This window comes from Buteo buteo, chromosome 5 (assembly GCF_964188355.1).
Source record: "Buteo buteo chromosome 5, bButBut1.hap1.1, whole genome shotgun sequence".
NCBI lineage: Eukaryota > Metazoa > Chordata > Aves > Accipitriformes > Accipitridae > Buteo > Buteo buteo.
In genome coordinates, this window is record NC_134175.1 from 49,378,040 (window position 1) to 49,391,734 (window position 13,695).

A 13,695-nucleotide genomic window follows, 5' to 3' on the forward strand; every position below is an offset into this window, starting at 1 on the left:
GAGAAGTGTTAAAACAGAAAATCGAAGAAACAGAAGTGTTTGTCTGGGCGACCTTCACCAGGCAATAGTACAAGGCATTTATTTTTTTTTTAGTAGCAATCTCTCTGATTGGCTAGAATTTGCTATTTTGTAAATCTAAAGTAATAGAATGGTAAGTGTCATGTTTACTAAAGCTACATTTCAAAACAGCAAAGCAGATTTGTTGCAAGCAATTTATTTCAGTACTCAAAGGGTTTCACTGAAGGTAAGAAAAGGGAAGTTGTCTTGAGGCTTAGAATCATAATTCCTTTCAGCATTTCCTTTTAAACCTCGTGTTTACCTCCTGCAAAAACTAACCCTCCCTGTTTGTTGCAATTTTAAGAGAGGAGCTGCTTTCATACTTTAAAGTTTTGTTCTTTATCCAATCGGGAAGAGTTTTGCCCTAAACCTGGGTGTAAGTTGCTCACTGGGGACATGGTTAGCTTCTGCTGTTGCAGGAAGTGGTTTTATTTTACTTTTTTTTCCTGCTTACTTTCTATCTTTATGAGCTCTGGGAGATTAACCTAAATGCTGTCTATAGACATGTGACCTAGATGTTTTCCGTTTTTTGAAATAGTTAAAACTGTTGCTGGTTGATGGCAGTTTGAGATGAAATGACGGCGTCTGTGAGGCTGTAGGTAAGGAACCTTAAATTCATCTTAACGCAGTTTAGGAAACCTGTTGCTAAAGATTTTAAAATAATCATAACTGTGTGTATTTTGTTTGCATTCAATATGGATTATGTTAATTACACAATTATTTCTATTGGCATTTGTGAATTTGAAAGCAATGAGCAAAACTGTAGAGGGTACCGATATGAAATGATGTTTTAAAGGCAAAATTTGCCTTCAGGATCTAGTAAATCTGTTGCATCCTATGCAAGAGGCAACTGTATCAGACCCACTCTAGTATCCCAAACCATTTATCACATCTCATATCCCTGCTAGTACTAACTAGTTGTCCCCAAAAGGTAGAAAAGACTGGTGGCACTGGCTGGAAAATGAGATTAGATCAATTCTCCCAGCATTTGCCTTTGCCGGGTGCAGTTTAGCACTGTTTGATTAACTGGCTTCCCTGCTGGTGACCACGAGGGAGGTGATTAGTGCATTGGGTACTGTAAAAGTTAGTAGAATGGTAAGCGTAGCTATCTAGTCGATATTCTGTATTGCTAGAGACTGAAGAGATCAATAAAGGGAACTCTTGCCCTCCTCAGTATCCAAAAGTTTGGTACCGCTCTATTATTAATCAGTGGTGCTAATAGGAATAGGATACAGAGAGGCAAAAAGGACATTGTACAAAAAATATCCTTGGTTTGTCTATGGGCACTCTCAATGCTGTTCCTCGTGGAGCTGTTCAGTGGAGATATCCCGGTAGCATGTTTCCTGCATGAGGCTGTTTAGATCCAGGTTAATTCCTCCTCTGCTTCAGAGTTGGCCGGAAAAAGGTTGTCTGTCCTGAGTCCCCATCTCACTTGAAGCTTTCTATCAAAAAATTCACTTTGCATTGCCATCAGTGGGCAAACACTGCTTTCTGGTCTTCAGAGCCTTACAAGGAAATAGTAATTTAGGAGGATGTTCAAATAACACAATATAATGCTTTGATTATAGGCCACATAAAGCAGAGCCAGAACTAACAAGATTTGTTGTACGGTGAAGATTTGTTTTCCTGGTAACGTGTAGTTTGCTGCAAACTTTGTGACATGTACTCATGTTTGTAACTGATAGCCTTATCGTAAGAAGCAACTCGGTTTTCTTTTGGAAATATGGGTCAGAGTTGAAAGATAGCACACGTGGCTTGAAGCTCATTTTGAAATCGTGCATACTAACTGGAGACAGATTTTAGCGTAGTGTTATAAGATTACATTTCAAATTTTCTGTACTTTTTTGAGAAAAAAAGCTGTCCCGCCTGCATACACAAATCAGCACAGACAGGGAAATTGTATAAAAAAAACATGTTCTCTTCCTGGGCTGTGTTTGTAGTGGTTTTTATGTTACTGCTGCAATGTCTTAGCATCATTTGAAATGCATTTTCCACAGAGCTGTGAGATTTGGTAAAGTAGTTTGAATTCTGAGTTATTTTTCTTTATTTTCTCCCTTCCCTGCAACTTACGTCTTTGTGTCCAAAGGAAATTCATTTAAAAGCAGCATCTCTTGTTCACTTTACCTCTCAATCCAATTACATCTGTAACATACATTTGTTCATTTTCTTTTCCAAATAGAGTGAACAGCTGAAGCACTCTATATTTTAAAGCTCCTGCTGTACACTATTATTGAATTACAAAAAAACCCCCTCGCCTTTTTGGCAGCATTTGTTGTAGAAACTTCCTTTTGCTTTGATAGAAGAGATACTCCATCTTCTTCCGACCAAGCACGAGCGTGTGGCCCCCTCGGTAGCCCCTCTCACGGGGGCTGGGATTGCCAGGACAGCAAAGGAGAGATCTGTATCAGACCACAGTCTCGGGCATGTTCCTCCCCACCTGGAGTGAAGCAGGAACCAGAAACTAAAATGGTGACGGAGACACATGTCGATTCCTCTCCCAATATTTGGGTGGCACCCCACCACAACCTCCTTGATGTGGAGCTAGCTTAATTGAAACTGTTGTACACAGCTCTGGTTTGGATTTCTCTATCTGTTTCTGGTCCCATGAGTTATTACTTCTTTACAGTGATGAGCTTCAGGCCAGGCTCTAAAAAGTATTATCCCACACAGAGGGATGGAGTGCCCACCGTGATCGCCAGTGCTGTAGTGAGGGTGGCTTTTGCTGTGCTGCTCAGAGACTTCAGCTTGGTTCTCTGCTAAGCAAGACTTTTAGCAGTGGGAACTGCTGTGTTATGGCCTGTTTCTACTGAGTCACGTGGGGCTTAGTGGGTTATAGGCAGCGTCTTCCGAATTTTTTGAAGGCTCACAACATGTAATTCTGATGCTCGCTTATTTTCTGGACTTTTTTTTTTTTTTTGAGATGCTTCTGTGCCGTGTCAGCTCAATCAGTGTGAGTTGCTAAGCATTTAATGTGTTGTTAAAGTCTGCATGCTGCTAAAAACTTCCTCTCGACATTGGAGAAGTCTGTTAGTGCTTAGGTGTGTCCTTAATTAGAAACCTGAAACATGGCAGTTGTACAGAATGTATCTTAGTCCTGTACAGGTGTTGTCTGGGCTCATCTCTTTTAAAGACAAAACAAAGCATCACTTGAGCTCTAGCTAAAGTCTCTACGTTTCACTTTTCTCCTAAGACTTCCACATGGATGCATCAAACATATTTCTTAGTGCTGCAAAGACAGAAGCTGGTACTGATGGATACCACCTATATGAAGATGCTTTGATTGTTTTCCTGGGTTCACTTGTTGATAGGATTAGTCCTGAAAAAACCAGATGGGATAAAATTTTGGCCCAGCTTTTGATCACGTATCTTCCATGATAATTCAAGTTCTATTCAGAGCACAGCAGTAGATTTCTTTAGCTGGTTACACAACCTGCACAAAACTGTCTCTTTTCCCATCCTGTGGTGACTTGCAACAGCTTTTGTCACCATCGAGCTAATTGCTGTAATGTCCTTTTAGTCTCAGAGTAGGCTGAAGGCCCTGCTGCCTTCAGCTTGCTCACAACAGCACAATTCCCTGCGGGGTGTGCATTTGGGAACCTGTGAGCTTGCTCTGGGTCAGAAGGCATCGGTGTTACCTGCTTCTGAAACCTCCTCGTAAGTTTGGTCTGCTTCAACCAGCAGTCTCAATGAATCTTAATTTCACTGACAACTCTCTTATTGACATCTGAAGGACAGAGGTGGTTGTTTCATTGCTGTGCTGGGTGTTAAGATTGTGCCTTCACGCACTCAACATTCCTCTGTCGGTCTTCCTTGCTTTGAGAAATACTATAAAAAGGTTGTTTTGGAGACTTACTACGAAACAAACAGTTAGCTCCTCATTTGCACAGGAACTTCCTCAATGCAGATCTATTTTCATTTTAAGAGTGAGACCTCTTATCCCAAAATCAGTGGACCCATCATCTTTATTACAACTTGAAACACCTTGGGGTGCAAACTTCCAGACTGGCTGAAATAGGAGAAAAAGAAATGCTACTGGATATTTTTTTTTTAAGAAGACTGTCTGAATGAGAAAAGCAGGCATTAATTTTCTGGGCATGAATACTTAGATGTTGCAAACTGACCATGGGGCAAAGCTAACTTACGCTAGAGCTCAGTCTGCAGGTGCAGCCAGGTCATGCCGGCGCAGATTTTCTGTGCATTATTGGCTCATGCTGAAGTCACCTGGAAGTGTTGAGGTCTGGCATGTGTAAAAGTGAGTCCTGTTTGCCAGAAACTAAGAACCCCAAATTCATCCATGCTTGGAAATTTTGGCCTTTTTTCTCTTCATTTCTCTGTATTTTCATTCACCTTACTTAGCATGAAAAAGAACTGGTTTGGGAATTAAGTAGGAAAGCTATCAGAGGGTTAAACAGATACCGCTATTCTCCTAATTAGCTTCTAAACTTCTGGGGGTATGTGCACGTTACACAGTAAAATACTCACTCAGACAGTGCACAGATACCTACTGAAGCATTTCTTCAATAAATTAACTAAGCAAGTTTGATATTGCTACGGTTAGTGGCTTAAGGTTGTTTAAGACACAATATAACACTTCCTCACTTCCTGCCATTTGAGATTGTCAGGTATTAAATCATTCACTTGTAGTTAAGCCGGTTATTGTGGGTTTGTACTGTGGTTTTTCATGAATATTTCTTCCAAAGCCTGTGCCTGCTATACTAAACAGGCACAGTCCTTGAACAAATGAACTTAAAGTGACTTTTGATTCCTTCTCCGAGACATCCCTCAGTTTTCAGCACAACTGCAACTTGATAAGAGGGGAAGGGGAGGCAGGGAGGAAGAAAAAACAGAAGTGCATGTGGCTGAGAGCCGAAGAGATGTGCTTTAAACATGTGTTTGCTCTGTTTCTCATTTCTTTTCCTGCCACACCCTGAGCCAAGCCACCGCTGTATTTGGTGCTGAATCAGATACCGGAGCGCCTATCTGAAGCACATACAGAAGTTCCTCCCAGGCAAGGCACAGTGCTTAGCACCTGTACTTGTTTGTCTTCTGCTCAGGATGTTACTAAACTCCTTTCCTTTGTGGGTGAGGAGGGAAATGACACATATTTCTGTGAAGACGGCTGAAGCCCTGGAGTTCTGTCTCCAGGAGAGTCGCCTCCATGGCTGGTGGGGCTGTCACCAGCCTGCTGGGTGTCGGGATGCTCTCGGAGTTTCTGGTGCCTCCGCTGCAGCTGTGGTTCAGGAGGTACCTGCCGCTGGACCGGCCAGACGTCTGCTTGGGACAGTGGAGTTGGAGGAACTGAGCGGTCCCCGGTGGGGCAATGGACCCAACACTGGCAGCGGGTCCCACCGGTTGGGGCATCCCCAGCCTACATGGTGATGTCGGCCAGAGCCAAAACCACACACACATCGCAGGAGAGACTCACGGTAACAACACGGACACCCACAGCAAACACCAGCAGAAGCCTCCCTGGGCTCTCTCAAACAAAATGCAGTTCTAGTGCATAGCTTTGCTACAAATGAATCAATGTTTTCCACTAGGAAGGTGTTACATCAGACTTTCCAACTGGCCGAGCTGCTCTGACATGTGCTGCCTTCTGTGCTTTGGGCTGAGCAGTGCTGTGGTTTGATCTAGAAAGATTATTGTTTCTATTATCAACAGTACACTGCATGCTTAGTTACTTTATTAGCAAAAAGAGCAAAATATAGTAACCAGTAGTAATAAGTAATCAAATTCTTGTGATGATTTTTTGACTAGGAGGTGACATTAATCCACCCACTCTTCTTGGAATGGCAAAGGAAGTGGAAACAGCCCAAGTAAAAGCATGTCGGTTCCTCCTTGTTCATTAATCCTAGGCCCTGGCAAAGGCAAAAAGTGCCCCCAGTCTTAGTAGAGGCTTAGAGAAACTGGTCTCCAATTCATCCTTGACTTTCCTTTGGACAGTCTAGCACTGGCTCTGGATTGAGCAGTATGCAGTCGTACAGACCCGAGACCTTCAGAATTGCTACACAGAGATTTTAATTGAAAAACATCTTTTCTAGTTTTAATTTTCATCTAAAGTTTGGGTCTTTTTATAAAATCTTCCCTAGAGTGCAAGTAAGTGAAGAGAGGGACTCTATCAAGATGTGGAGCAAAAATTGTATAAAATAAAAGAACGAAAAATGTTAAATGCAGAGATTTCTTACCAGACTTGTACCATGCACCGAGATACAGATGTTTAGGGAATAAGGTTGATGCACTGTAAGGACATTTTAACTCAGGTACGTAGGACTGCAAAGGCTCACTTGAGCTGAGTGCAGCAATTTCAGCCAACAACGGTTTTGAGGAGTCCATCAGCTCTGCATGTTGCCACGTTACCTAATGAGCCCACAGCCGACAGAAAATGTAATACATACTCGTTAAGTATTTTTGCTCTTAGCAATGCTGGGGGCAGATGAATGGCTGCCGCTCTTCTCACTATGACTGCTGGTGTTCACACGCGGATCTGGCACCACCGCGCTCCTGCTGTCATCGCTGCTGACTCTGACTGCTTCTACCAAGTGCAGCACATCTGTGGTGGGACTAGTGGTGCAGGTGGGCTCTGGTCTCCTGGCCCTCAGAAAGCATGCATACAAGGTTTCTGGAGTCATCTTCAACCACCTTAGTGAAAAAAAAGTTTTCTTTGGTCCCTCCCAGGGACCAAAACCCATACATTTGCAGTAAAAAACTTAGCAATAATTGGCAGAGCCTATGCCCACCCTTCTTGCATAATCAAAGAAATGATATTTTTGACACCACAATACCATTGGTATTTCCCCTTTGCTGAAAGCAGACATCTTAGCTACGGGATGTGATATCGGATACTGTCACGTAAAACAAACGCCTTGGTCTTCTCCCTGCTTTGCCGCGTGGTGCTGAGGAGCAGCGTGGTGGTGCAGGCGCTCCTGCCGCTCTGGGCCACGGCAGAGGCGGCTGGGGCAGAAAACAACCCGGGGGCCCCGTAAAATGCAGAAGAGGGGCTTGCTCGACGCAAGCCGCAAAGAATTTCCCCTTCTAGTTCCTGCTGCAGCTTGAAAGTTTTCTCCTAAAATTGTAGGTGCCGGCTCTGCTGCGTTTCGCAGCAGCATCTCTTACAAGAGAAGCACCAGGAGCTCTGCAAAGGAAAGTGGAGATGGAGTGTGGGAACAGATTAAAAGTGTCTGGAGCTTTTTTTTTTTTCCCCCCTCAGATGGGAAGTGGGAGCAGTGAGAAGAAGTAAGGGAGCAGCTGCAGGATCACAGTGCAAAAACTGCTGCAGATATGTATGGAGGAAGATTGAGAGAGGGTAGGAGGGACCGTTTCATGTGCACAGCACGAGGAATCGAACGTTATCCTGGGGAGTGGGAGGGAGCGAGTCTTGCAGTCCGAATAAGGGGCAAACCTCTTGTTGTAGACACTATTGAGGCAGGCAGTGTCAGAAATAGTTTTATTATAAGTTTTAAATTAAAAAAAAAAATAGTTTTATTATAAGTTTACTTTATTTTTTTAATTTGTTTTTAAAGTCTAAGAAGCTGTAAAGCCTTTCCTATTCAATAATCTCAGCATCTCAGTTTGACAGACATGTCTTCTGTAGGTTGGTGGATATACAGAACTGCAAAATGGACTAAGACACGGCAAATGTACGCTTAGACTACTAAGTTGAGGGACTCTAAGGCACTCTAAGAGGTTAAAGCAACTCCTACTGCTTCACCAAAGGCTTAACAGAGCTCAGGAAGGCTTTTTTTTCTAGGGAAGGGGATGTTGCTGCTGTAGGAACTAAGGACCAGGAGGCAAACTGAGGCACGACTTGCAACTGCTCCAAGTGTTCAGTAGTGCCTAACTGAGTTAGAGGTAGAGTGGGATAAAACTTGTGTATAGTCTTACTCAGTGAAAAATGTGAGCTGCTTCCTCCACCGTGGATCGACCACTGGAGCATGAACCTGTACATGAATGTGGTGCAGGTCACAAATGTGCTGTAATGTCCTACCCGAGCTGACCTTGTGACAGCTTGTTTATATAGCCACTGTCAAACTGAAACTGAAATTTCTGTTGGCAGAGCTCTGAAACTTAGAACTTATAGGAAGTTTGTTTCTTCGGCTATTTGCAGCAAGCTTTCAGGCATTTAAAAAATATTTTTCTAATACATCAGTTTGTCTTGTGATACCAACTCTTCTACTTCTCCAGAGAGTTTGGGCTGTTCCAAAATTACCCTCACCACATGTCTAGTTCAGGTAAGCATGGAAAGTTTGGATGAATATCCGAATCTCTGTGAGGAGAAGTTCTGCAAAATTGAGCTGGAAGTATTTCAAGCAGTCTTACTTTGAAATTTCTGTCACTTCTGCTTCTGCTTGTATCTGTAAATACTGCAAGAATAACCTTTCCCATAGTATCTCATCACTTCAGATCTGGCAACATTAAAAGTAACAACACTTTTCTGAACATTTAGGCTATAGGAACAGATTTCTTTCAAGCACCGGAGAAAATTTGTGATTCTTATGTGATCTTCCTAGAGAAAACATTGGATTTTTTTTATTCAGAATTAGACAGCTTTAAACTAAAAAGTTACCGTGTGACAAGCATCATATGCAGGTGTAAAATGAGTTCAGAGCTGGTCAGTCTTACTTGCATGGTTGGAAAGCCATGACTCTACTCTGTACTTACCTGCGGTATATAAATGTACAGCAGAAAGGAAGGAGGTAGAAGGAAATTATCTTTTCCTCATGTGTTAGGTGAGGGCAGGTCAGGAGTAACCAAGCATTCCCCTCTAGTACTTCTCAGGTCTTTTTTGGTGTTAAACCAAGTAAATTGTTACAAACTTTTATGATGCTGTAAACTATTTGCTGCCATTGGTCTAATGTCTAAACTATACTCATTTGGCTGTTCAGTGTCATAGGGTTCATTAGAAATGTTACGTATCAGATTATATTCAAGTTTGGTTTTTTAATACTGTGTATATATGACCAATATTCATCGTTTGAAAGATTGTAGTCTAGCTTGCACAGCATGGAAAATGGAGGCAGGTGTTGCGGATCAGATGCACTCCAGAAAGAAATGAAATGCGCTGCCAGCAGGAAGACCTAGAAGTAGCGATTTTTCCCAGGCATGTTCTTTTACATATTCAACTGAATTTCTACTATGGACGACTGTTCCCAGAACATATGCAGGCCAAACTGTACACAAAGGATACTTTTAGCTTCAAGTTCCACTTGAAACTGAGATATTAAATTGACATAGGAGTGGTGAAAATAGACTCCATTATGCTATCCCATATGATATATTGGGACAGATGAACTTTTGAAACAACTGTTACCTTTCCGGAGACCTTCACATGTAATATAATCAAGAAACTAAGTGATGCAAGAAAAGACATGACCATATGCAGTCACTTGCTGACTTGAAGAAGCTCTTTTACCCTATTGCGTGTGGTTTTGTTGTTTCTAATAATATCCTAGTGATATTTCCTAGCAAGCTTTTATTTATGCAGGGAAGTCCTGTAGATAGCAGGTCATTGAGGATTACAGAATTAGAGTTAGATCTGTAGAAGTGGATTTGTAGTCATTAAATATGGATGTGAAGAGTTTGTCATTGTATCTGCACAGCTTTGGAATAGTAACTGTCTCCCATTCTCTTCTCTTTCTAACGGTCATGCCATTTCTATCCAGATAGGAAAACATTTCCAGAGACAGCACATCTCTGCCGTATAGGGTACAAGTAGCTTTTCCAAATCCCTGTTTTCCTTTGTCATCTGATCCAGCTATTTTGAAAGGTCTACGTACAGCAGGGAACAGACCCTGGGGCTTTCAGCTATCACAGAGTCCTAGAATGGTTTGGGTTGGAAGGGACCTCAAAGATCATCTAGTTCCAACCCCCCTGCCCTGGGCAGGGACACCTTCCACTAGACCAGGTTGCTCAAAGCCCCATCCAACCTGGCCTGGAACACTGCCAGGGATGGGGCAGCCACAACCTCTCTGGGCAACCTTCTCCACTAAGCAATCATCTACAAAATTTCAGAATGACACAAAGGAGGACCTTAGTTCTATGCTTAAATCCTCCTTGACAGCCATTGCACAGCTATTTAGATTTTCTGCCTTCATATCTCTCATCATCCAATCCTTGAGAGAAATTGAGCAACAGTTTGTAAAGACTGATAATATTTCCACTGAGACTGTATATTTGGTTGAAGACATTTTGCTGCCATCTGCTAGAAAGTGGGACTCTCCATGAGCCTTCTATTATTTTATTTTATCCTTTTAATTTTTTTATTGTGTAAGGTGCTATTACTAGTTGAAAAAAATAGAACCCCCCCCCCTACAATCTTCATAGCAGAAAGCCACTCCTATTTTTAGCGCTGCAGTCAATGGGCAGGAAATCACTGAAGCATCAAACTGTAACAGGCTGTAAGTTACTGTGCAGTGCAGGCTCCACACCCATGCGGATCTGTGACGTACTGTAAGTAGAGAATCACATATTCCTTATATGTGTAGTAACTATCAGGAATGAGAAATGAAGTACTGCATTTTAACACTTTAATTCTTAGGAACTCAGTCATCAGAACAACCTTGGAGTATGTTCTTAGACCCAAAATTAAACATAGTTACTGCTGTACCATGGTGCAAGTCTTCCCTCCTGCAGCTTGTTATAATGTGTATTTCCGTTACTTTTGCTTTGCTGTAATTCCATAAACTTCAGTGGGTTCACTGTGAACCTGAAAGCAGGATCAGGCCTTTAAGACCTGTCTGGAACCGCATGTCCTGTATTGCACAAACTAGGCAGAAATTGCTTTAAATGATAGCGCACTTTGTTCCTACTGGATATTAAGCTGGTACATGAGATTTCTATCATGAGAATTATGTAGTTATTATCCAAATGTTACTGTAAAATATAACCCTCTCTTAACATAAGAGAATAAACTGAAAAGGTTGAAACGGTCATCATATCAAGGGTCAAGTTAAAATCTTAAGGATAAAAGATTCTAAACAGCCTAAGAGTTGTTTAACAACGATGCTTGAAAATGCTTTATTTCTTGTATTGGGCTACAACCTAGGAAGTCTGCTATGATTTGGGCCAAGCTTCATCAAGAAATTTGCCTTTATGTGTGGCCTTCATAGAGATTGGATTATATACCTCAGGGCATAAATAAAATTGTGAATAACGGGCTGAGCAGCGTATTCCATATATGTAACAGAGAAATGCTGGGCAGGGAGATATTGCTATGAACAAAACAGAAGAGATTTTTTACCCTTCTCTTTGACCACAGGAGAGACATGGGTAACTGTACATGTAATTTAGAGTTGCCTGAAAAATTCAGTGGGTCAGTTCTGGTTTTATTTGCAGAAAGTCCTCAAATGCTGGACTAGAAAAGAGTGACTAAAAAGCCAGCTTTTAGACACATGAGGTAAGATGACCTCCATGAACCTTGCGCAGTGTGTTGTCTGTTCGGAGGGACACCACCAAAAGTCTAATATGGCTGCAACAGGTAGAAAAATTAAAAGGGCATGTGATAATTAATGCTGCTGAGTGTGGCTTTTGTAGGACTTAGGAAGTATCAAGTAACTCACTGATGTTTGCTGATGAGACTGCAGTTTTTGTTGATAAGGGAAACTGCTGTTGAGTTTAGGACATTTAACTTTTTATGGCAGACTGAACTCGCCAAGGAATTCTGTTTTATTGTCTATCTGATATAAAAAGATAAAACTGGAGTAAAGACTGAGGCAATGGTGATGTAGCGTCATTCCTGATCTCCTGCTTTGACTAGAGATATGACTGATGGTTGAAATTAATGCTACTTCCTAAGTACAAGTTATTCTGGGCTGGATGACATCTTTCTGCAAAGGAAAAGGCATAGGAATGTTACATCTGCTTTGTATTTTCATTACAATGGATTTCTCTGTTTTTCTAGTGCTCAGATAAACTGGCTTCAGGACACTTCTGGGCAGCAGCCCAGGACACCATATCCCTCAGCAGCCTTCGCTGTTTGTGTCCGTGCCCTGGGCGCGGATGTGTGACGTGTTAGCTGTGAGAGCAGCGTGGTGGGGACGGTCGAAAAAAACCATAAAGATGCGTCAGCGTGCAGATAAGAATAATTGCAAAAAACCCATGCGGCAGTTTACTTGTTATCCCCTCTCCTTACCTATAGTTTTTTCATCTGTCCCCCTTTATATCCATCAGTTGTGTGTTTAAGCACTTACTGCCCCTGAGCTGTACTTCAGCGGAGATAACAAACAGTGTAGCAAAGGCTAAAAGCAAAACCCAACAGCAGAAACGTTTATGTAGGTGTGTTGATTTTAAACACTTTTCACAGACACAGCAATATGTTTTCTCCTTTACAAGAATGCTCTGACTCACCACATGTGTGGCATTAGCTTCTTTTTTCATTACTTCCTCTTCCATTTTTATGGTTTTTCAGGCTCACAGGTCTAGTGCAACGGTGAACCTAGTGTGATTTTTATTCTTCTGTAATATTGTTGCATTTGGTTTCAATGGATGCTCTTCATGTACAGTATGCTCTTCAGCAGAAGATTGGAATTAGTGAATGTAACAAGAAGCACTTTAATTTTGCAGTGTTTTCATGTTACTATGTTGAGCACTTTTGTGTTCATTATGATTCTGACGTGATACTGGTGCATATGTCATAAGGAGCAAAGTTGGAAGATATCAAAAGCTTATTTTGAAAAATACTGAAAAATATATACAACATTTTCAATCTCATAATCCTGAATAACAAATGTAACAAATTATATTAATCACGGGTAGATTTTTTTCCTTTCTTGGATAAAAGGTCTTGTTACAACTACTTGGTACAAGTTGCTAATGAATGAACATTTGCATTCTGTCTTTCACTGTACATAGCTGTAGGAAACACAGGCATAGCTCAAGCCAAAATTTAGAAATACTGCTATCCTCTTTTTTCTTGAAGAACTAACGCTTTGCTTTGCAGAAAACCTATACACTAAGATTATTGATACTGTACCCAAACTCATGAAATAAAGTTCTTGGGTAATACTGGTCAGTCTGCTCATTATATGATCAATTTCTGAACAAAGCAACATGCCAAAATGGATTAAAAACCTGATAAATGCAATATGAAACTTCCTCTACCTCCATGAGCTGCTGTAGGAGAGGAATACCTACTGGCTGTTACTGTGTGACAGAACCATAATTAAGCTACCAAAGACATAGGAAGGGTAGCGAGATGAACAATTCACTTTCTTAATTTTTGCTAAAAGATAAAAAGTATATTTTTCCTTTTTTCATGGAAATTACAAATAGTGAAAGGAAGGGGGTTTTTGTTTTGTTTTTCATTGGGAAGTTTACACTGTTACTTTGTTTCCTTTGTCGTCTCCTGTCTCTTTTCGAAGAGAAAGGGCAGAAAAGTATTTTTTCCCATTAAAGGAAAATTAGAACTTATTTAAATAGTTTCACTGTTATCAAACATCAGGATTTTGTGAAAACAGTTTTTAAATGTTACAAAATGTTAAAATGTTACAAAAAAAAAAAATGTTCTTGAAAATAGTTTTGCCAAGACCCAGCACTTTGTGAGGAAGCCCAAGATCTGATCTCTGCAATTTGCTGTGTTATTCTTTTAACCTGGGCCCGATTCTCAGAAATGGGATGGCTTTACTGTGTGTACAGATTTGCATT

The 13,695-nt window shown here is 41.2% G+C and overlaps 1 protein-coding gene across 1 annotated transcript in view; it reads left to right on the top strand.

The window, feature by feature from the left end:
- The first annotated feature begins 200 nt into the window (after nucleotides 1–200).
- The window catches only part of ARHGAP15 (Rho GTPase activating protein 15), a 330,235-nt gene continuing 316,740 nt past the window's right edge, over nucleotides 201–13,695 (top strand). The window contains exons 1-2 of the mRNA XM_075028952.1: nucleotides 201–433; nucleotides 596–656. The gene's annotated coding sequence lies outside the window, so the exon portion shown is untranslated. The remainder of the gene's footprint in view (nucleotides 434–595; nucleotides 657–13,695) is intronic.